Source organism: Anomalospiza imberbis, chromosome 1 (assembly GCF_031753505.1).
Source record: "Anomalospiza imberbis isolate Cuckoo-Finch-1a 21T00152 chromosome 1, ASM3175350v1, whole genome shotgun sequence".
In the NCBI taxonomy this organism is placed as follows: Eukaryota; Metazoa; Chordata; class Aves; order Passeriformes; family Viduidae; genus Anomalospiza; species Anomalospiza imberbis.
The window spans coordinates 4,939,387-4,963,820 of record NC_089681.1 but is presented as its reverse complement, the minus strand read 5'-3'; the positions used below and the strand labels follow the sequence as shown (position 1 = coordinate 4,963,820).

Here is a 24,434-nt window from a genome sequence, read left to right as displayed (position 1 = left end):
TACAAACTTATCTAATACTAGGCCTCAGTAAGATGAAATGTGGTGTCTACTGAGAAGAGATATTTCACTTCAAATGCCTGATTTATTACTCAGAAGACTGAGATGAATTTTTATCACTTCAGCTAATGCTGACTTATGGGGAAAAAGCCCCACTCAGATGGAAATGATCACAGGGCTGGAGCACCTTCCTTATGGAGCCAGGCTAGGAGAGCTGGGGGTGCTCATCTGGAGAAGAGAAGCTCCAGGGAGACCCGAGACCCCCTTCCAGGGCCTAAAGGGGCTCCAGGAGAGCTGGAGAGGAACTTGGGACAAGGGGTGGAGTGACAGGACAAGGGGAAATGGTGTCAACCTGAAAGAGGGCAGGGTTAGATTAAGTTTTAAGAAGAAATTCTTTACTGTGAGGATGGTGAGGCCATGGTACCATTGGCCCAGAGAAGCCATGGCTGCCCCATCCTTCCCAGACAGCAAGATAAAAGCTTTTCAAATGGAAAAAGAACTGCTAGTATTTTTCCATACTTAGAAAATCTAGCCTGAAAATTTTTGTTCAGAATTTTAAATTAAAGAAATCTTTTCAGGAAAAACATTCACCCCGTTCCGCTCACACCCGCAGAGTTTTGGAGAAGACACCGTAAAAGCCTGACCTGAGGTCTGGAGCTCCAACATTAAACGCTTCAGAAGTTGTGTGAAATTTGGGATAGAAGCACTATTTGTTAAAGAAACATTTCACATGTTCAGGAACATGGTCAGAAACAACGCAGAGTTTTGCAGATCTGTACAGAGCAAAAGTGGAATAAATAAATGGGGACAATAAACCACCATATTAACCTCTTTTTCATTTAAAACTGACCCCCACTATCACTTCAAGACAAGTCTCAACAGAAAGAGACCATCACCATAGCTGAAAAGGCCATTGTGCTCGCTTAACAGCTGCAATGAAAATCACTTTTAGGAACCACAGCTTTATCACCTGGATGTTTTCTGGAAGTGTGTTTGTCATTTAGGGTGACTACCAGACAGGTTATATGCACTGCAGTGAAAAGCAAAGTAATTTTTATGTTTCTGACACACACCAATTACTGAATGATGTCATATTATATGTCATTTACACATAATATGTAAACTCATCTTGGTATATAAAGGCATTTAGCAGAATTGGAAGGTATACTTTTACAAGTGCCCTCTCTCTCAGACTTCTCTCCAGGCACTGTGGTAGCCCCTTGCTCTGTGAGATGCTCAGTCATAAACAAGAAAGAAAATAAAACCAGTAAATGATACTTAAAATTGTATTAGAGATAGAGTGGAATGATATTCTTGCCAAGTGGGGGAAAAAAAATCAATATTATTTAACACATTTCTAGATTGCCAACCACCACAGCACATAGGAGCTTACAACAATAAAAATACATTTCAATACAGTACCAAGAGTGAGCAGCAACAGAATCGATCAAAAGCTAAGTAAAATGCATGAGGCTTTGGTTCCAGCTGAGAAAGCTCTCCTGTCCTCCCAGAGGAGCCTGCATAAAGGAGAGTGGGCTCTGGCTAGAAATTCTCATGGTTACAGCAAAACTAAAGAAAGCCAGGCTACAGCCAAGGTTTAGTATCAAGAAAAAAAATTTATTAAATGGAAGGGAAATAACTGAATGCACAGTATTTCAAAGTGACTCAAAGGTAACAAGAGATGGAAATGCACCCCAGTTTTATTTTCCCAAAAATAATTCTGAATTCATTGCAAGACTCCACATTTAGAGCTAAGAATACATATATTAGTGAGGGACAGTCACAAGAGATTTTTTTTTCCAGGAAGAAAAACCTAAAGCATTCAATGAAAAAGCCTATTGACATCAAAGATCTTAGAATACCACTTTACTCTGCCTAAGGAGTCACTTAGAGCAATGAGCATTTCCTAGATTTACAACTGAATTTTAAGTGAAAAATTACTTTCTTCCAAGTGTTCATTCATTAGTAAATGAGAAATAAGAAAAAATGTCATTGAAAGCCTTCTCATACAGTGCTTTATCTGACTGGGTAATTATTCAGGCAAATACAGCATTTTACACACATCCTTAGTATCCCCCACACAAAATACATGTCCACATTGCTGTGACTCTTAGCAGCTCTGAGCATATGAGGAAAAGAGGGAGGCAGCATCAACCTTCTGATTTAGATAAAGGCTGATGAGGTTTTGTCAGCTATCTCTGCTAGGAAATGATGTTCAGACAAATTCTGAGGTATTTTTCCAGATAGCTGAGAGGCAAGTCTGAGCTACTGAGTCAATTTGGGTGTCCAGAAATTCAACCCCCAGTGCAGGTGCACATCAGCTCCATAGGCAGGAATTCCACATAACCCAGCAAGCAATGTCCAAAAGCGTGTGCTGATGTTGCCATGAAGCCCAGAGACCTGTGAGGGAACATGCAAATGCCACCCAATGCACAAAGAAATTTCTCTCCAAGAAAATCCTGTAGAGGAACATGCAGACATGTGCTAAGCATCTGATACATACATTGCAGCTGTTCCCCACCTCCTGTGCAGCCAGAGGCTCTGCTGCTCTCCCCTCTGCCTCTTGATGGTTGCAGGACGAACAGATCTCCACATGGTGCAGAGAAATGCAGGAGGGCCCCAGCATCACCACAGAACAGCCAAGGCGAAGCACAAGGTTGGTACCACCAGGAAGATAAGGAGAGAGGCAGGGGAGGAGGGCTTTTAGCCTGGGGAATCTGCAGCTGGAGGTTCACAAACCAGAAACTGGAACCCAGGCAAAAATGGCCTCTATCCCATTCTACCCGGCCACAGCAGTGTTTTAATCAAAGTTAAGCTCCTCAGCCCAGTGTCTGATTCACTGGATGAAATTAGGTGCTTTCAACCCTCAAATTAAACAAAACTTGATGAATTTTAGTATTAGGCCTGGCAGTGTGACACTACCCAGAGCAGTGACATCTTCTCACAACCCAAAACCTGGCTTTGCAATATGCAAAAGCAGAACATCTCACATTCCAGACCTCCAAGTGGCCTCATGCCTTTTCCAGTTAGGCAGTCTTTATTAATATTAATAGTACAAAGAAACATATGAGCCAAATGCTTTTATTGCTTTCCTAATCACCTTTATTGATATTTGCATGGAACCTGACTGTTTTCTCAGTCCGACTGTTTTCTCAGTCCATCTGTTCCTGCTGCTCATTTATAATGTGAACTCTTAATTCTGCCTTGTTAGAAGTGGCTCATATGGAGGTAATTATGTCAGAAAAAACAAAGGGTTGTGATTTCTAGGGGAGATTGGGAAGCAGAAGCTACTAGGCTTGCTATTAATGGCATTTCTAATAATCCTTAAATAGAACTGCTTGTGCATACAGACCTTTTCAGGATGTATCGACTGTATAAAAAAGTCAAATAAATGTTATGGTAAACTAAAAAGCTAATCTTTTTTAAAAAGAGTAAAAATATTATCTCTTTTAACCTTTCTTGAATGCAACCAGAGCAATAAGCAGTAAGAGCTATGGTATTTAGAAGACACCAAGCTAGCTTCACTACCTATGAAATGTTTAATTACACTAGCCAAGAAAGAATAATTTTTGACAGGATAAATTATATCTCCTCTATACCACCATGGGAGCAGCCCATTAAAACATTTGTAATGTAGACTATTGATCATGTGCTTCGTTGTGCCACAGTAAATCTGAGATTCAAGCCTGCTTCACACATCCTAATCCATATGTCCAATTTTATTTTTGAAATAAATATATATGAGAAGGACCTGCAAATTCCCTGAGCTCAAATCAGGCCTATTCAAGAATCTATTTAATTAATTGTAGTTCATTTTTCACTGGGAAAATAAAATGATATGTGTAAGATATTCACTACTTCATTAGCAACTTTCACATATTTCTAGTTTGAAACTCATTTCAATTTGCCAAGATAAATGCCTTGATTTTTACTCTCTGCTTAGTAACAGCATGCAGGGTAATAGAAGCTGGGAAAGGCAGCATTTTCCTTTGAGCAAATTCTACTCAGCAGGATCCAAAACCTTAACTGGAGAAAATCACCATAATTTGTTGAACATTCAATGCTCAAGAAACACTGAGCCCCACCTTTCTGAGAAGTTCTGAAAAAAACCCAAAAACTCAAACAAACAAAACCTGTACTTTTTTTTATTAGTGTGTTAGCCTGCAGAAGTTAAATTTGATTAGGGTAGTCAATAATGCTTGGAAAGGGTGATACATAACCCCAAAGAGCTCTTTCCTAGAAAACTGAGATGCAATGAATGAACCAGGCACAGCCGCAATGCAGAGCTCTCCCAACAGCCAGAGCTGAGAACTTCCCTACCAATCCTCCAAACAGCAGCTGTGATTTCTTTTTCTAATTACAATTCACTCCCATCTCCCCCCACCAGCCCAAACTAATTTTAACCTAGCTTCTTGTTAATTAACTCTGTTAATTGCTAATGAATCTTGGCAGATTTAGGAAGTTTCTGCAAGCACTGGCTCTAATTTCTGTGTCTAAATGCACAGTCATCCTAATAAAATTAATAAAAAATCCCTCCCTCCAGCCTTGACATACTTCTAATTCAAAAATCTATCTTCTCTTTACCTGAAATCTGGCTGTGAAGTCCCAGAAAATTCTGAGAAAATCACTGCTGAATATACTGTAAGCCAGAAATTAATTGAGCACACCCCACGCTATAAACCTCTGTTCTTCAGGATATTTTCTCCTGAGGGTCTCTGGATACACCATAGTTACTAATTTCTGAATTTATTAGGGGAAGAAAAATAACATAAAAGTGCAAACTAATTTCATCCAGCCCTGTAAATGCATTACTAAGTACTGAATCTTCTCTGAGATTTGGAATTTAATGAATTTAATCACCTGTAATGGCATAGAGCTGAATTTAGCCGCAACCATTATTGAGTCAATGGAAGCCACTGGGATTCTGCTTCATTGAAAGCTGTTTATTTATTTATGCTTTCAATTATTTGTTTACCCAAATAGTTGTTACCGAGCTAACTATAGATTTCAAAATGCTGGCTTTTATGATTTTAAATTAGTTTTTAAACACTTATTTGTACATTACAGCAAAGCAGCCAAAGGATGCCATCGCAGTGATGTTTTATCAGGATTTTAGAGAAGGGAATCTTGCATCATCTTCCCTTTAATTAGCCAGGATCTCCCACCCCAAGAAGCCAACACCTTGCACTGAGAAAGTGCTGTGGATACCCTTTATAAGCAAATGCTTGTTGAAAACAGTTGCAGAATGCTGCTGCACAACTCAATATTCAGGTTTTGTGCTTTGAACAAAGGTACAGAAAATAAAATTAGTAGACAGTAGCATCCTCCCCACTCCTGTCTTGCCCTCCTTCCTCGTTCACTTTGCACACCATCTGGAGCAGGACAAAGGGATTTTAGGATATTACTTTCTAGAGAAGCACATGCTTTCCTGACATACTGTTCACTGCAGGGATGATCCGGCACTACCTAGAAACAAGTGACCTCCCCCAGAAGTGTGGAAATCACTCCAAGCTGTGATTCCAATTTGTGCTAATAGGTATATCCAGGGGAAGCCATTCCCCCATGCCTCCTTGCTGCTGTTCTCAGTACAGGACCACTTCCAGTGTGTTCTGCAATGAGGTTTGTTAACCACAGCTCTGCAATAAGATTGGTGAGAAAGGAAAAAAAAATGAAAGTATTTGAAAGCAATTTTAGAGTGAATTCTGCACCCACATAATAACAGCACTGGGCCCTGGGAAACAGGAGCTGCCAACTCAACTAGAAGGTAACTTAGTAAATAGGAGAGTGAAATTGCTGGAAAATAACTGCTAATAGGACTGGGAAGAAAAGTGACAACTTCATCTGTACCAAGACTCACATCCACAGGAACATGTATGTCTGACCTGCAGCAGAACAAGTAGTTCACAAGTCTTAGTCCACAGGGTAATGAAAAGCTCTAAAAGCTATAAAATTTTCACTCACTCATTACAAAGTGACAAACATTACAGTGTCAGAAAGGTGTCATCACTAATTTGTCTCTGCACCTCTTTGAAAAGATATGTTGTGATTTTAATGTATGTCTAAAAAATACACTGTGTTTGTCCTCTCTATTCAATCTTTAAACCCAGTTTTCATGATTTTGTGTACTGTTTCAGTTTTTCCTAGTGGAGTTCAGAAACAATACTGAAGATTTTCCCCCTCAAATCCAGCATAAACTCTTCTTTCAGAAGCCCTTCAGAACTGAGAGACCACAACTTCCAGAAGAGAAAGGACTGAACTAGCATTAATACAAGGGGAAGAAGCAATTGGGGAATAAAACCCACTCTAATTCAAAACTGTCTTCTGAAGAATCTTCTTCACAGCTCATCAGTCCAGAACCCTGCCAAGATTCTTCATTCTCTTAGATCCTAATCTCCAGCATTGGGAAGAATAGCCAAATACATCAGCAAACCAAAATTAAGTGTGAGTTAAAGTAGCAAGTAGACAGAAGCAGCTCACAGAATGCATCCTCAACACAAACATGAACAGCAGCAGTTGGGATTTGCCAGAATTGTCACAGCATGTGACTCCTGCCAGATTCCCTGAACAGTTTTAATGTACAGCCATAGAAAATTACATGTCATTTCATACTATAAGAGAGCTCTCAAGCTTTAGGTCCAATGTTATATTAACTTAATAAACTTCAATATATGTATTTCCACAGTGGAGTTTCCTCTGTACCAAAACTCTAATAAATGTACCAGTCATCAATGTACCAGGTGGATTTTGGTCTAATTACCATTTAAACTGAACTTTTTTTTCTGAAAAAAATATTTCACACACTCATTTTTATTATTTTTCCTTTTGGCTACTTCCAAGAAGATATAAATTCAACCCTTAACACTAATAAGCAGAGTCTCCAAGGGTTCCACTTACACCTGCACAAAAAGTATCAAATAAAAGTCATTGTATCCAGCTAAACTTCGCATCTTGTGTGAGATTCTTTGAATTTAAGTACACATGGTTAAGTATCTGTTAAGTATAATAAAACAGCTTACAAATAATGTGCTGGTTTACTGCTAGCCTGCCCCATTGCAGGAATACCTTAATTTATTACAGAATCACAGAATTATTTGGGTAGGAAGGGACCTTCAAGATCATCTCATTCCAACCCCTGCCATCATTTCTGTAGGAACTTTCCTCAGATTGACAGAATTTGGCTTTCTCTTAAAATAAAAGGCAGAACGACAAAAACAATAAAAAAAACTGCAATCTGAATATATCAATGCAGCTGGTAAACAGCTCACATGATGACCATTAAAATCTATCACTAGAACACTACTGAAACTATTGTAATATAAACTTTTGATACATTATGCTGTCTAGAGTTTTGTTCCACCATGGCAGCATACACTATCGTACAATTTAAGAAAATACAGCAAAGGATATTAAATACAGCAGCATTGATCAGACAGTTCTGCCATAAAAAAAAGGACCATAAAACTGAAATATGTAAACATTACTTCATTGTGATGGCCAGCCTAGGGCCGTAGAGCAAACCAACAAAGGGAAATTGTACTTATGTGCATTTAAATATGGGGACTATCAGATGATCAATAGTTACTTGCTTGCTATTTTTCTGTCTAAAGAATCATAACACAGTAATGGCTGCAGAAAGAAAAAAAAAAAATCATTGCACAGCTTCATAAATTTTCCTAAAAGAAAAAAAAAAAGGCACTTTTCATTTATGAGCAATGCCTCAAGGCTGATGGTGATTCATCCTTAAATGTCCATCTAATCTCAAAAGAGGGGCTGAATCTCTCCCAGCCAAGGCACTCGTGAGCCTCCCTCCAAAGCAAAGAAGGTGAAGGGAGTTCCCTTCAGCACCTGCTCAAGTCCCTGCTCAGTTGTAACTTGGTGGTGCAGAAGACCAAAGACCACCAAATTCTTTGCATGCAGTTCACTGGAAAGCTTCGAAAAGAGACGTGTTTGGATATTGCTGGAAAAGAATCCATAGCTTTCTAAAATTATAGCTCGCTTATCAGTTCTCCACAGCAGGGAAACACACAGGGGACCTGTGGATTTGAAAAGATTAACACGTGATCTGGAAAATTATTGACTAGCATAGGGATGAAGTTTGCTGTCAACAGAAAATCATTTGGAATAATCAAAATCAAAAGTTTGCTGCAGCCTTGCACAAGGCACCCAAGCGATTGGGAGATAAAATGAGAGCCCCAGATGCACTGCTGGGGGGGAGGAGATAAAGGATATGAGAGTGAACTTAAGCCCAAGAAGAAGGGAAGGGTAGGGGGAAGTGTTTTAAGACTTATTATTTATTTCTCATCATCCTACTCTGATTTCATTGGTAATAAATCACATTTTTCCCCCAGTCAAGCCTGGTTTGCCCATGACAGTACCTGGTGAGTGATCGCTCCCTGCCCTTTTCTCACCTCATGAGCCTTTCATTATATTTTCTCTCCCTGTCCAGCTCAGGAGAGCAGTGACAAAGTGGCTTTGTGGGCACCTGATGTCCAGCCAAGGTCAACCCACCTGGATAAAGCACCTGAGGGATGGGTGATGAAAGAGCAGCTGGAATGCAAAGGCAAGCAGACAGCTCTGGAGCATGAGGGAAGCACTGACAGCTTCTTACTCATCACCACTCTGTGAAGCAATCTGAGCTACATGACCAACAGCTCTGTGAGAGCCACAGCACACAACACAAAACAATTATTATTGTGAGACAATAATAAAGAGAGCAGAAAAAAAGAAAACCAACAAAAAAATAAACTCCCCCCAAAAACCCACAGCACTTTCAACATGAGAAAAAAGCCAAGCATTTTCATTATATAGCTGGTAGAACAGGAACTGATACAGATGTATAAAATCAGGAATTACAAAATAAAGATGACAAGGGACTAATTCTTCCACAGTTCCACATGACACAACTGGGACACGAATAAAGTTATCAAGTGACAAATGTAAAGCAAACCCTCAAAAATACATTTCAGACAGCACAGATGAGCTGTGGGACTTTACCACCACCAAATGCTACAGGGGCCATGAGTCCAGAAGCCCACAGAGACATCAATCTCACTTCTGTAGCATCACACCATTAGCAGCTATTAATTCACTGTAGCTGCAGATGAGAAAGTCCTGAACGTGTCATTCCCAGAAGCTGGGAATGTAAATCCTGGACATGCATTTATGGGAAAGGATCATATAGCACTGTCCCTGCTCCTTACACTCCCTTCTGAGCCACCAGCTGGGATTGGAAGACAACTTGTGCCATCAGAAGAAATAAATCTGTGTCCTCCTCCTGCAGGGCTGCTCCTGTGGGCAGGTGAACAAACACCTGCTGAAAGGCCCAGAAGGTGAACTGGAGTGTCCCAAGGGGAACACAACTTAACTGGGAAGTTGAAAGGACACTTTACACAACCCCAGCCTCCCAGCATTGAACTGGAGTGTCCCAAGGGGAACACAACTTAACTGGGAAGTTGAAAGGACACATCACACAACCCCATCCTCCTCCTCCCTGCTTCTGTCTGCAAAGGAGAGTCTGATTTTGATGTACTGAGTAGTCACTTCACTGTTCCTCCCAGTTTAAGTACTCCAGTGCTGTGGGAGCCTTTCACTTTCCTATTCAATTTACTGAGCCTTTAATATCACAGATCTATCTTCCTGCTCCTGGGGAACTTCAGGCGGTCACTTCTTCCCCAAGAGAATATATAAGGGCAGAAATGTGGTTTACAATACCAAATTGTCTAATGTTTACAATCTGTTTCTGTGTAAAGATGATCATTTTTCCAACCAATATTAAAGGAGAAATACAACAGATAGCAAGGGCTGGAAAAAGTCTCCTCTCTCAATTTAAAATCTACAGTATTTTACACAAAAGAAATTTTAACTGAAAGGAAAATCTAAGTGCTCATTCATCACTGGGCAGAAATGCTGTTATGAGTCTCCAAGTCTAGGAGCTGAAGCTGTGAGAGGCTGTTCCAAACAAGTTAAAAATGTTTTTTTAAAGTACTGATATAAAATTCTGCTGCTTGGTATTTCCATTATGACAACTTCCAAGAAAATTTTAAACCTGTGATACATATTTAATAACATGGATACCTTACACATCAGTAGCTTCTGCTGACACTTTATCTTTTCCCCTCTTTTCCTTTAATAATATTTAAATTACAGAGGATGATTTTAAAGTATCATTTCCCAGATCTTAAGAGTACTACTGTTATTGTCTAATGGGTTTGCCAGCACTATTCTGATGAGATTTTGGGGATGATTCCTACTGTTGCAGTTGAGTTTAGACATTTGAACAATCTGTAGGTAATTTGTAGGCAACTACTTCAGAAAGATGACAATTAAAAGACAGTTATTTGGAGAACACTCAAATTCCCATTATTTTCCTTTTTTTTTTCTCTTTGTAATCAATATGCAAATGTAGGCATTTAAAACCAGATGAGAAATAGAAAAAATGGTGCATGTATAAATAAAACAGGCACTGTGATTACACGCCCCTTTAAAATAATGAAATGCCTACAAAATGCACGGTCATAGTTTGTCTACAGTTTTGTCACCATCATAATGGAAATAAATCTTCTGAGGGGATCTGAATTTTACAAGGAGAGTAGGCATGGGGCTAGTTAGAGATGAAATAAAGACAAAGGCAGATGGTTAAGCATGGAAAAAAGGCAAGAAGCTTGATGTAACAGAAGTGATGGACAGCGCCTAAAAATCTAGAAACAAAGGGACTATGAAAAATCAAAAAAATCAAAGTATATGTAAGAATAGTCTGTTCCAAACAAGACGAGAAAAATATTTGAAAGCCAAGAGAATATAATTTCTATGGCAGTAAAATGAAAATGAGAAACATCAGAAGCAGACCTAAAGCCTCCATCTGATGATTGAAGCTGACATCGTGTTTGTGTGTCCAAGACCACTATAAAAGAATTCCATTAAGTGTTTAAGAGATAATAAATTAGAAATATCTCTATCTAGTAACACAGAAAACTTATTTCTAATCACATAAATCACTCTATTGTTCAACACATCCAGTACCAGTTTATTTTTATAATACGGTTGACTATCTTATAACATGGATAAGAAAAAAGACATTTTTGAAGCCTGTATTATCCATTACTACCATAATTCTGAGTACAGCTTCCAGCTTGAACAGTTACTTGTTTCAACACTCTTTATCATATAATTTCAGAATTCATTTTATCATCAGTCTTCAATATGAGAATATCAATCAAGATGCAATTTTCACTGGAATCACTATGAATTATGCACTAAAGGACTTGCCTATAATAAAATTGATGACTTCAAGAGTTTTTATACTGCTAAAAGATTTTAAACCACAAGTCTTAAAGTTTTATGCACACATTGGGTGGCAGGAGGTTAAGTGCCTTTGCTGACTATCATGGATTTATAGTCTCACAAATGCAAAACAACCAGCTATGAAAAGACTGTTTGCAAGGACTGATACCAAACAACTACATCCTAGTCAAAAGGGGAAAGTCTCTTACACTTGATTAACATAAGTAATGAGCTAAAACAAAAATAAAATCTAAAAAAAAAAAACAGGCTGTCATATCACCTCCAGGTGCAGTTTTATCTAAGTGATCATAAGGACCAAGCCAGTTCTCAGTTACAAAGGGCAAGAAAAGCCCTGATGTACAAGAAGAGATTGATTGATTGATTGATTGATTGAATGATTGATTGATTGATTGATTGATTGGAGTTCATGCTATTCAAAAAGGGACATTTGTAAGTAATGTCCCTGCTGCTTGGAAAATGTTGGAAAGTGCAAATTCTCCATCTCAAAACAGCTGTAATGATGCACATTTAAAAAGTCAAATCTTCTCTCCAGAGAGAGTGCACAGAGACATTTTAAACATTTACAGAGGGAGCAGAGATTTCCACAGCAACCAAACAGTGCCTGTTAATGAAGAAATCCTCAAAATCCCAAACATTATTTGAAAAGGAGTGTAGTTTTCAGAATAATCAAGTAATAGCTTGCAGTCGCTTTGAAATCAATTTTTATATGTCATTCTGGAATTGCATAAACCATAATTTCAGAGAAAACAGTGTAAGACTGTAATAATTTTAAATTTTAATTAAGAAAAAATACTAAATATAACTTTTTCCTCTAAATCCAGGAAACTTTAATTACATGACCTGAAGGGCAGTTCATCTGAAGATATGACTTTAGAGGTAAAATTCTTGTTGTCACTCACCCAAAAATTAAAATCTTAAGAACTGAAGTAAAATCAAGATTTATCTCTGAGAACTTAAAACCACACCCATGGCATGGATGATATGTTCCAGTCAGGGAAACATTCAACACCTGTGGAAGCACCTAGAAATACACTGTCCAACATTCAAATGGAAATTAAAATTGCTTCAGGAAAATATTTCCTGGGTTTTATTCACATGGAGGAGGGAGCACTAAAACTCAGCAGCATCAGTTGCTGTATTTTGCAAAGATAAAAAGAAGCAGCAGAGTAAAGTTCCCCTTCACCACAGCTACAGTTGAATGTCTCCCAGAAGTACAAATATTCAGTAGTTAAGAGGATCTAATCAGCTCCCAGGACCCACCTCACCATTTCATTTTCTTCAGACTGCCAATAAAGATGCCAATTACAGCTAAATATAACAGAACAAGATATGCTCTTGTGAAGTACAAAGAAAGATCACATCTCATTTCAAATTGGTCATCAAATAGCTAATAAATTCTAATGGGCTTTCATTGCTTTGATTTTGATTACAAGAGAGTAAACTGCAGAAAAAAGCTTTCAGAGCAGTTGTACCACAACTCAGCCAACTTTGCCAGGTCTGGGAATGTGATAAATACATTTTTTTTTTCATAGAATTAGAGAATCATGAAGGTTGGAAAAGACCCCTAAGATCAACTATTAACATAACACTGCCAGGTTCACCACTAAACCATGTCCTAAACACCATAATGTGATTTTAAAAGATACATATGTTGAATTTCCTAACTTTCCCCAACATAGCAAGAGTAGGGTTGATAACCCACACCATCCTAAATGAAACTGTGAAAATTGAAGTAAAATGCACAGCATTTCATTTTTTCTCCTTCAATCATCATGGTCTGCTCTGAAAAAAAAATAACAAATAAATAACACCCTACACACATTTTACCTGCTCTACTTATTGCCAAAAGTAATCCATCTTTACACAGTGGGCAATTAAATATTGAATATAAAAGGTACTGACACCATTAGAGCTTCCCCCCCCCAGCTGAGTAGCAATGTGCAGAGCCTGCAATTTTATTTTTACAGAAGGAAGTCATATACCCCTTAAGGCTGCCATAGCACAGCTGCTAATCTTGAATACCTCTCTTACATCTGGATCAGTAAACTCCAAATGGGGATGAATAAACAAGATAGGTGGAGGATTTTTAAAAGGCAAGTGAAACAAAAATAGAAGGATCTTTTTATAGTAAGAAAACCCTGGGGGAGATCTCACCACCTCTTCTCTCTGCTGAAAAATGCTATTTGCTTTTTAATTAAACCTTCTTCAGTCTCTTTTTGCAGCCCAATTTTCCCTGAGCACCAGCACGTCTGAGGAGATGAAAAATGCACTGAGTAATGAATTTTAGATTTGAAGAAGTCAGCTCTAGAAATAAAAAAGGCCTCCACACATAGCCAAGATTTGAAGGTGAAGTGATTTAATGGCTGACTCGACTTATTATAATTATCATTATTCATGTTGTGGTGCCACCCAGAGGCTTTGTGTTAGGTACCATACCAATAATACAATTTCAACAATAAATCTGTTTGCAGAACTGTGCAGGGCTTGAAGACACCGGGCAGACTTCAAGCAAGAGGAAGAGCAGAGGCATGGCTAGAGGTGGGAAATGAAGCTCCAGCAGGTACCAGCACTTTATCCAGTATGGGTTTACTTGTTAACAGGAAATCAAACACTTCTAGGGAAAATCACCTGGCACAGGTCACTGTCCCTGGGAGCAAGGGAGAGAGGACACCAAGAGTGACAAATATTGCAGCAAGACACCCATGATAGAATGGGATCCACCCACCTCCTTCTCCTGTGTTGGGAACCTTAGCATTTCAATAGGTATGGCAGGAACAGCACAGGAAGAAGAAAATACAGTGTACATTGCAAGCTGAGGGAGGTGGAAGGTCAAGAAGAGAAGTTAGGGCCAAAAGGGAATAAAACCAGAGATGGCATCATGAAAGGCACCAGGAGCAAGGGAGGTGGCTGTGGAGCAGATGTGAAGGGTTGGTATTATGTGGATAGTTTATAATGAGTCAAAACAAAACAAGAATGCATGGCAATGTTGGTATAATGGAATGGCAAAAGGCAATTTGATGCTTCAAGTGATTATCTTTAGGCTTTTTAATTTTAGATTATTCCTTGCCCAGTGGCAATGCTACACTTTCTTCATAGTGAATTTAGCAAAACTCTTGGTGGACAGCTTCCCAGCACCTTTCTTACACAAGAAAACCCACTCTTTATATAACTCTCCAAATTAATAATTAAAAATAATTATGTATAAATTCTGATGAGACATACCTAAACAAGATCAGAGTTGTAGGATGGGGAACAGCTTGAAAATGCATGTATAGAGGAGAGGGAGGAGTCAAGTTATTGTCAGTCAGAAGTGTTTATTTCTATGTCTCAAATTATCCAGGCCAGACCCTTCACTCTGCCAATCACAGAGCTCATGTAAACTTCTCACCAAAATTTAAATGCAATACAAATGACATGAAATTCAACTCTGCTAAATTGATAGAAATCTGACCTTAACTGCAACAACAGCAAAAAATAAGTCAGTACTGTTCTACGATGCTGTGCCTGGAAGCTCTGCAAGGTTTACTTATGTTTAGTAGCAATCCTCAGACACTTTTCAAAGGATATTCACATCTGTGATGATGACAACTGTAAAGAGGTTTTGACCTGTGTATTCATCAGATCCAACTAAAGGAAACAATAGTATCACTAAAATAATTCCAATTATTATACCAAAAATCATGCTGTTTCACAAGTACCTTCGGACTTGGCTGTGGGACTGTAAAGCAAAATATTCTGTATTTGCCATGAGAACCTAAAATCAGCAGCAGTTATATTAATGTATATTTTCTGCTTCACTTCCTTTGACTTTATTGCTGCTCATCATTCACAGGGTTTTTTCAGTCCCAATTTGTGCAATCAGAAGGTTATCAAGCACCAAAAAATGTTTAACTGTGTTTATTAAAGACAGGTGTCCATTTATTCTCACAAGCACTACTGGTCAAATAAAACATAACTGCAGCCACTAAATCCCAGCCAGCCCTGTAAGGACACAGAGTCAATTATTTCATCCTTGTAAATTAAAGACTGGAAACAGCATACCAAACAACTAAAAGCCTAACAAACAGGCTGTCTTCATTACACTTTGTATCAATAACAGTTGTCAAAATGAAAAGAACCAAATTCAAGCTTCATTTGCTTCCCACAAGCCATTAGGAAATGTGTAAGTTTCTGTTTTGATATGTGAAGGAAGCCTTTATAGTCTCATAAATGTAAAAATAAAAGAGCTAATTTATGCACTCACCAACAATGGAGGATACAGCTTGACAAGTTTATATGCCTGAACACACACCCACCAATTAAAACGGTGAGGATGGGTGATCACATAGATTTCTGGTGTACCACACAGGGCAACCTCACGAGGCTGTCATGAAAATCAGATGGTCTAGTTCCTGGAGAAGACATCTGCTCCATCTCCTTTTCCCACATGAATGTCTTGCTACACCTAATGATTTCTGAGACATTTCTGTCTTTTTGGACCTCAGAGGCTTCCACAGTGAAGCCACCACAGCCTCCCAAGACAAGCTCTTCCCATAACTTTATGTTTTTTTGGTTTTTTTCCAAACACACTGTATAAAAATACACTTTTCACAGAACTGTACTTCAAACTTTCTTTTTTTTTTTTTAACCAGGAAAACAAGAAATTTGTTATTTTTGTGTTGTGCTTAACCCTAGCCAGCAACTCAGCCCCGCAGAGCTGCTCACTCTCCCCCCTCTCCGGGATGTGGGACACCTGGAAGGGTAGAACTGAGAAAACTCATAGGTTGAGACAAAGACAGTTTAAGAGGGAAAGCAAAAGCTGTGAACACAAGCAAAGCAAACCAAGGAATTCTTTCACCCTTCCCCATGGGCAGGCAGGTGATCAGGAAAGCCAGGCTCCATCCCACAGAACGGTGACTTGGGCAAAAAAACATCACTCCTTCCTCCTTCTTCCCCCAGATTTTACTGCTGTGCACAACCTGACAGGGTTTATGGAATATCCCTTCGGCCAGCTGGGGTCAGCTGTCCTGGCTGTCCCCTCCCAACTCCTGGTGCATCTCCAGTCTCCACTGGCTGGGCAGAGGGAGGAGCAGAAAAGGCCTTGATGCTCTGTAAGCAATACCTAAAACATCCTCATGTTATCAACACTGCTTTCACCACAAATACAAACCACCTTACAAGCCACTGTGAAGAAAATTAACTATCTCAGCCAAAATCAGTACAAGAAGTAACATATTAGAGGGCTGTCATGTACATCCTGGTCTTCTGTCAAGTCAAAAAAAGATTCTCTCCTTCTGCTCTGAGATCCCTCTGTGCAGATATCTAATCAAAACCGTGACTGAACTCTGAATTTTCTGTGTACCCTGCTAGAAAGGAACACCAGAGAATCAACAGCGGCTTCTCTCCTGAACTCAGGAGCTCGTCCTCGTTCCTATAAAAATCCTTACATTTTTCACTCTAGTTCTTCAAGTAATTTCTCTCCCAGCTTTCCTGTATATTTAATGTCTTCTAGTCCACCAACAGGGCTGGTAATGAAAATACTCATCAGAAAATCTTTGCTGAGCTCCATTCCACACATCCTGCCAGTCTCAATGAATCACTCATAATTTTTCTACAGGTGGTTTTCCAAGGAATTCCACATTCCTGTACAGAAGAGTAATCCAAACCATGTGTCTTCAGCTTCAAGTATCATGAGAAGGAATGCCAAAAACCTTACTAAGCTCCCCAAAATACATAACCTGGTTCTTCTCTCTCCATAGAGATTGTCACTTCCTCCTGTAAAACCAGATTTTTTTTTCTTGATCATTTCCTGCTCATTAATTTTATTCCCTTGTTTGAGGGTATTAATGCCTTTAGTTGGTCTTTTTCAACTCAAAAGGATAACAACAATTTTCATCTGTGTAGAAGTTCCAAATAATGAGGTGGACATACCAACACATCAGAACCTGTATTACTGTCAGTTTGAGGAGCAGCACACATACAAAATTCACCAGAAGTGCCAAAAAACAACTCCAAGTAGAAAATGCATCTGTTTGAAAGAGCGGAAAAATGGCACACATCATATTCTTTACATTCCAGCCATTGCAAATAGGTTGTTGCCCACTTTAAAGTGTGAGTGCAGTGCTCATTCTTGGTGCACTCCTGATTTACGCCTCCTTTTGCACAGAGCACTGTGGATCTGCTATATGAGACTATTTCAGAAAGACAGTAAAAAATGGCTTTATAGGAAAACTGATATTTTTTTGACTCAAGGTTTCTTGCCTGGCAATGGCTGCAGATTAAACTGGCTGAGTGTGCACTCTAGCAGGCCATTTTTTCAATTATGTACCTTCACAAACCCTCAGGTTGATATAGGTGTCATAAAGAATGAACACAATACACCAAACCTAAACAAAGTATTATTTAAAAAGATACAGATTTATGTTCCTGAACAAACACTAGCAAAAACCAGCTGCTTTTTAATGCCATATTTTAATCAGATTCTTAGTCTGATTAAGCTGGTTGTTTTGAACAGAAAATCAAAGGGAATGAGAAGCAGGAGTAGCACAAACAGACACATTCTAGTTCAAAAATTGGGATTTCCCAGGTGAGTGAAGCTCTACATTCACTATAGACAAAAATTAGCATGAGAATATTAAGGAGAAACGGGGAATGTTATTGCAGAACTATTTAAAAACTTGGTTGTACACCCATCATTTCTGTGAGCAGGCTTTGTAGAAGTGCAGGGATTTTAGAAAGCTGAGAGATTTTAGAAAATGCAGACTCCTTTCTGATGGAAAAAGAATTCCTTTCTGCAGAAATTCAGATGAAAGTGAGAAGAAAAGCATTTTTGTCCTGCATTTGTAAATTAGAATTCACACTTGTAAGAGCTGAGCAAACAGGAATTTTTATACTCTCACATCACAAGCACAGGTCTCCTTTAACACAGCTCACTCCTGGAGTTCTCACACCAAAAAGGAGAGGAAACTTTGGGGTTTTGTTCATGAATGCTGAGTGAGGTGCTAAGAAAGTATATCTTCAAGACAACAGTTTTTGACGGAAAGCTGCTCAGCACACACTTCCCACTGCATGGGAAGGACAGAGAGAGGCTGGAAAAGCAGTGAATATTGGTCCCCAGTTCTGGTTTTTCCATACTTATTCCAGAATGCTGAAGAGCCCAGTGGTAGCTCTTAAAAACCTCATCTTACAACAGTAAGAAGTTATAAATATTCAAGGAAAATTTCAAGAAGGTCACTCTATTTCCCTGTCAACACAACAAAATGCCAAATGCACTAGCCAGAATTTCAGAGGTTAAAATTTTATCAGGTAAACTTGACAGGTTTGATACAAAATTCAGAGATAACCATAGTGACCCATCTTTACACATCCTTCTGCTCCCAATCGTTTCATATACCCACGACAAAAATTGCAGCAAAAATAGAAGTAGCAACAGTTTAAAACTGCAAGACACCAATCCTTCCTTGGATTAGCAAGAAAGAAATAATTTGATGAATCAGTACTTGCTTAGGAAAACCTGTGATAGAGATGTGCTTCTCATGTGTGATGATTAATCTCATCAGGACAGATGAGAAGAAAGCCTTTATTGATAAATAATCTTTTTTTTTTCATCAAAAGTTTTGTGGTGAAAGGAAGCAGACCTGAAAAAAATAACATATCCCATCTGGTTTAAAGCATATGGTTATAATGCTACTGTAACAAATCTTGCTTAGATCCAAGATATTGCACACTTCAATACTTCTCCCTGTGCCGTAGAAATTAGTTCCAGGAGAAAATCAACTGACACAAAGTGCTTTTATAGCAGGATGACATTTATAAAAAATTTATGTTCTGCTAATTTATTGGCTGGGGCAAAACATGGAGCAACTCAGCTGAGTTTGAGTTTGATGGCAATGCTTGCAGAGTGGAAAAGGCAAAACTCTTTGTGTATCTCACTCAGATTTGCTCAAATGTATCAGGTTCCATAATAAAACAAGGTTTAGTCAATCACACCGTCTCCAAATTAAGTTGTCTCTTTCCAGTAACTTTTTTTAAAACACATTTTATTACTTCAGCCAAATTTGACAAAATGAGCAGAGTTCTTAAAATATAATATTCTGAAGGGCTTTCTCAAAAAACTAATGTTATAGAGGTGTGGAACTTCACCAGTTCTCAAATTAAGCTACATGAAAGAAGAAATCAAACACCAAAATTTTAGCTATTACCTCCAACACTTTCATTTTCAAGTATCCTCCTTCATCCCTGCCTACAAAGGAAAAATGACATCAACCTCCCTGCATCTGCAAAATGTCACCTTCCAAAATCAGGCACACCACAGTTCTGCTCTCCCAGGATGTTCCAACATGGGGCTGGGGAGACACCTCAGCATCATTTGTGCAGAACACTCTGGCAAGGTAAAGCAAAGATAACATTAATGCACACAAAAGCTGTTACTTGCTTTTTATTTTGCTTTCCAAAGTGGCTGAAACAGAAATGGGAGATATCAGAGTTGGTTCAGTTATGAAACATCATCTGAGAGTCCACAGCAACTTTTGTGTTCAGTTTCATTCTTCCACTCATGGAACAAATGCAAAAGAAAAATAGTATTGTTTTTAATTAATGGAAGAAATTTTCCTGTGTCATTTTAAAAAGCAGCATATCAACATCACAAAAAAAAAAAAAAAAAGTCTCTTGAATCTCTCTCTTTATAACCAACAAAAAAACTAGAGACAAGATGTGGGAATTCAAACTTTTCATCTGCTGGTTTCCAGCCAGATGTCTCCTCCTGTGCTGGAATTAGAAGTAACTAATACCTTCTATTAGTTATCAATTTTAAATCTTGTCCGGTCATTTGGGGAGTAATTTTTAAAGTATTTATAAATGCATTTTATTTCAACTCTCTCTTTCATTTTTCTAAGGATCTAATTTGCATTTCTTTTGTCATTTCATCATGACAAAATCCCATTTATTTAGACCTCTATTGCCATGAAAATGACAAATTCAAAATAAATTTACTCAGCTAAGTTATTTTAATTAATGAACACAATTTGGACATTTTTTTAAGCAGTCTTAAAGAAAATACTTCAACTGCTCATTCCAGCAGCAGTCTACAATAAGCAGGCACATTATTAAAAGCAGAGCTCCAGAGTGAGGTTACCTTTGCCAATATTCTGCCTAAATCTGGGAAAGAAACCTTGCAGAACTTTTGATTGATAATTTCCCTTCCAAGGTGATTGATGCTGACCTTTCTGCCAAGGTCTGAGGTGCCATTTTCAAACCAGAGACTCCTTCCCTCAACATCCAGCAGTTAAGTTAATAATAATATTTTCCTGAGAACTAAACACAGCATCCTGTAATATTTCATATTTCCAGCTCCAACTCTTTTTCCACCTTATGACATATTCTCAAGTCAACACTTTATGCTTTCCCTTTTCTTTTTTCCCCAAGAGGAATTCATGATGCTAATGAACACTTGGAAAATAAAACCCACATATTAAGTGCTCTCTCATCCCACCAATAAAATGACAGCTCAGAGTCACTGGTTCAGCATCCTGGAAATACTGAGGGATTATTCCACTTGGCACTGTGTAAGTGTATTAGACTTCAAGCAATACAAATAATGGATTTAAACATAACAGAACATAATTTTTTTCTTTGTTTCATCTACACAAGCCAGGGAAAACTGATGACTTCCAAACCTGCAGATCAGACAAGGCCACTCTTATTTCAGGAGCTAAGATTACCAAATGAACTGAAAAATTTGCAGAACTGTGTGTTTCCCCAGAAAAAAACTGTATCACCAGCAAAAGCATCCACCAGCATTGTTTCACCACCTCTCAAAATTTGCCGTAACTAAAAATAATGTTAAAAATCCGTACTTCAGAAAACAAGCTGAAATTAGACTTTCTTCTTCTAGTTCTTAGGAAAACTGATTTTCAAATAAGGAAGTAAATACTGTTTTCCCTAAGCCCATGACACCCTTCATACCAATGACACAATTTGCAATAGGTCTGCAAGGCTGGAGCACTGCAATAAAACTCCCCTCAGCCTTCCCTAAATATCTGGGGTTTGTCAGAAGTGTTAAGAACTGGACTGCTTCCTCAAGAAAACAGGATTTCTTTATCTTGTCCGTTCCTGACAACTTAGGATGCAAAGAACACAGTGGCCTCTGCAATAATCCCTTTTTCTGTGCTATGCAAATGCAGTCACTGCTTTCCCTCTGACACCCCAGACTGAGACATGGATAGGATTTTTTCCTGCAATTTTTTTAAAACCGTGGTTGCATTTGACATTTACTTCAAAACCAGGAGCCCTCTCAGTCACCCTCTTCCCCCTTAGCTCCTGACAGAGCCCCAAAGAGAAGGAGCTGACAGGGGAGCTGAGGAAAAAGTGAATTAATGCATACAAGAACCACCTGCTTTGTCTCTCCAAATCTCTCAGCTTCATCAGAGCCCAGGGCAACACTGCTTAATGTCAAAATTACCCACTCCCTTTGCTACCAAAATACATCAGTGCTCTGAAACCAGTGAATAAAACCCATTTCTATTATTAATGTATATCTCATTCATTTTTATTGCCATCAACATTTGAAAACTTTTTGCTTTTTACTTTTCTCTCCTTGCAGGAGCACACATTTCCTAGGAGTGCAAACACTGACAAATTTAAGGTAAAAAAAAAATGAAAAATAGATGAACACATAATATAATGGAACATCCACTGGGATGAGTACAAAAAGATTTATAATTTATTTATATTTTATGAGAAAGAAGATTTTGCTATTTGCTTTGGGAATCAGGAGAAGCACTTAGAATGCCTCCTAAACCAGCACAAGTGAAACAGCAAGAGCCTGAAGCAGCTCCCACATTCCCACTCTATCCCCTGACTTTACAATATATTGTTTTCACTTCTACTGATGCTTACTCCAGGTAACATCACTTTAAGCACCTAAAACAAAATACCACACACATGTTAACAAACTATGCACCTTCCAGTGTAATTATGAAGGAATTCTCAGACTCGCATTCCAAAGTTAATATCTTATTACTATGGCTTCATAAAAATTAATGTTTAAAAAAAAGAAGAAATTAATATGAAAAAACAGATGTTAAAATACATACTATTATCTACTTTTAAAAATTTCTTCTTGATTGGCAGTTCTGCAGGCACACAGTTTGATGTGTTCAGGGAGAATCATCCCAAGTCTCTGCAGCTGCCACTTGCAGGCATGAGGATCGTGCAGCAGTGTGGGAAATCCATCCTGCTGCACTGAGAGAAGTGCCAGGGTGTGATGGAAATCAGAGGACCTGTCACTGAGGTCAAAGCTCTGGTACATAAATTCAGGAACAGGGAAGGCAGCCAGTACAGTACAGTAATCTAAAGCTGATTTTGTCAATATTTGGACAATTTTGGATTTTTTAGAAAGCTTTCAACTACTTTGCAGACATTGACAGAGAACCTTGTACATGTGTTGTATTATTGTGCCCCTAACACTAGAACAAATCTGGGAGTGATCTTCTGACAGTGGTGAAACTTTAAACCTGAAAAGAAGAAAACCACTTGTTTTAGTGGTTGAAAAACCCCCTTTTTTCTACATTGCCTGTTGAAGGAAGGCTAGACTTTGTGCCAAGCCTTCTGAGCAGGGTATAAAAAACCCAGTAAAACACAGTGTACAGGGACTATCCCCACTCAGGAGGCCAATCTCAGAATGCTCTCATGGGAAACCACTGGTTGGATGTGAATCCATCAAAGATACCCCTGGCAAGACCAAATTTCAAAGCTTCAGCTGTGCATGGCTGCTGCTAACCTGCAGTTCTGAAGAGAAACTCTGACATGAGAACCATTCCATTTTTCCACACTGTCAAGAAGACAGAGACTACACACGCAAGGTTTAAAATATTGACAGTTCTATAAAGGTTTCCAGCATTAAAAAAAAAAAATTCCTGAGTACAGGCTAGGATGATTACTTGACATCAAAACAAAATCATCTCTGATTTATTTCCCATGTTGCACGGCACATCAGCAACGACCTCAAAAATTCAGTATTATCCACCTAACCTTCTGACCAAAACAAAGGAACTTCAGACACTACCTGAGATATTGTTGAAAGGAGTTAAAAAGTAACTCAAAAACAATTGATGGATGGCTTTGTGAACTTCTATGATACTTAAATAAGGATAGATCTTGCTGGAATTCTTCTCTAAAGTGAGGGTTGTTTTGTGCAAGGGAATGGACTGACCGCTGACCATAATAGAGAGGAGAATCCTTTTATTTTTATTTTTATTCTTTTCCTGAAAGGTTCATGTTAAATTCCTTGTCTTGGATAAAATATTACTGTATCAAATAGTGAAATTGCAAGAACATGCTGCAGTAATAAAAGCCCAGTTTGCTGCAGGAGCTAGCAGGGAAAGGAAGGACAAATACAATTGGAAAGGCTGAAGTGAGACAGGACAGACACAACCCTCAGAACTTCTGGTGGAAATAAGCACCAATTTTCCTACAATTTGAACCAGAAATTTTCTTTGAATAGAATTTAGATTTAATTTGAGGTCCTTTCCAAACCAAAACATGCCATGATTCCGTGGCATTGCAGGGTCACTCTCACACCAGGGTCTGTACATTGGCCTTGGCTGCAGATGCAGGTGACCGAAGGAGGTTATCACTCATAAAGATTCTGAATGAAATGAAGATGTTTCCAAACAATTCTAAATGAGAGCAGGGAGCCTGTTGCTTTAACACCAGCATGCTCTGACGGTGAAATAGCTGCCCTTTGCTTAACTTTAAAAATGAGGTAGAAATGGAATGTTAAATTGAGCATTTTATATAATAAATATGATTTTGTTCACTCCAGCTTCCTGCAGTTAGGCAGGTGCCTAGATTTATGCCCTGGATGAAACCACTACATTGAACTTCATTTGATAAATGTATTAAACTTTAGTAAGTTTGATGGAAAAAGATAGAAAAAAAATGCCAAATGAGGTGAGGATTAGCTGAAAGTTGGAGTTTGTATGTAATCACCTGCTCCTTCACTCCACAGGCAATGCAAACTATGGTACAGCAGAACCTCCTTGTGCCCTTTTAATCCTTACACCCCCTACATGATCACTCATGTGGTTTGTAAAATATTTCAGTATGAACTGATTCTTGATACTACATATATTTCCACTTTCAACTTCTGTTCTCTC

At 38.5% G+C, this 24,434-nt stretch overlaps 1 protein-coding gene and 1 long non-coding RNA gene across 9 annotated transcripts in view; one reads left to right on the top strand and one right to left on the bottom strand.

Annotated features, from left to right (window-relative positions):
* The window catches only part of TRAPPC9 (trafficking protein particle complex subunit 9), a 444,584-nt gene that overhangs the window by 176,247 nt on the left and 243,903 nt on the right, over nucleotides 1-24,434 (bottom strand). The gene's annotated exons all lie outside the window — the stretch shown is intronic.
* Nucleotides 21,540-22,926, top strand: LOC137468440 (uncharacterized). The gene is made up of 3 exons (XR_010995943.1): nucleotides 21,540-21,778; nucleotides 21,878-21,919; nucleotides 22,747-22,926. It is a non-coding gene; the product is annotated as an uncharacterized lncRNA (long non-coding RNA).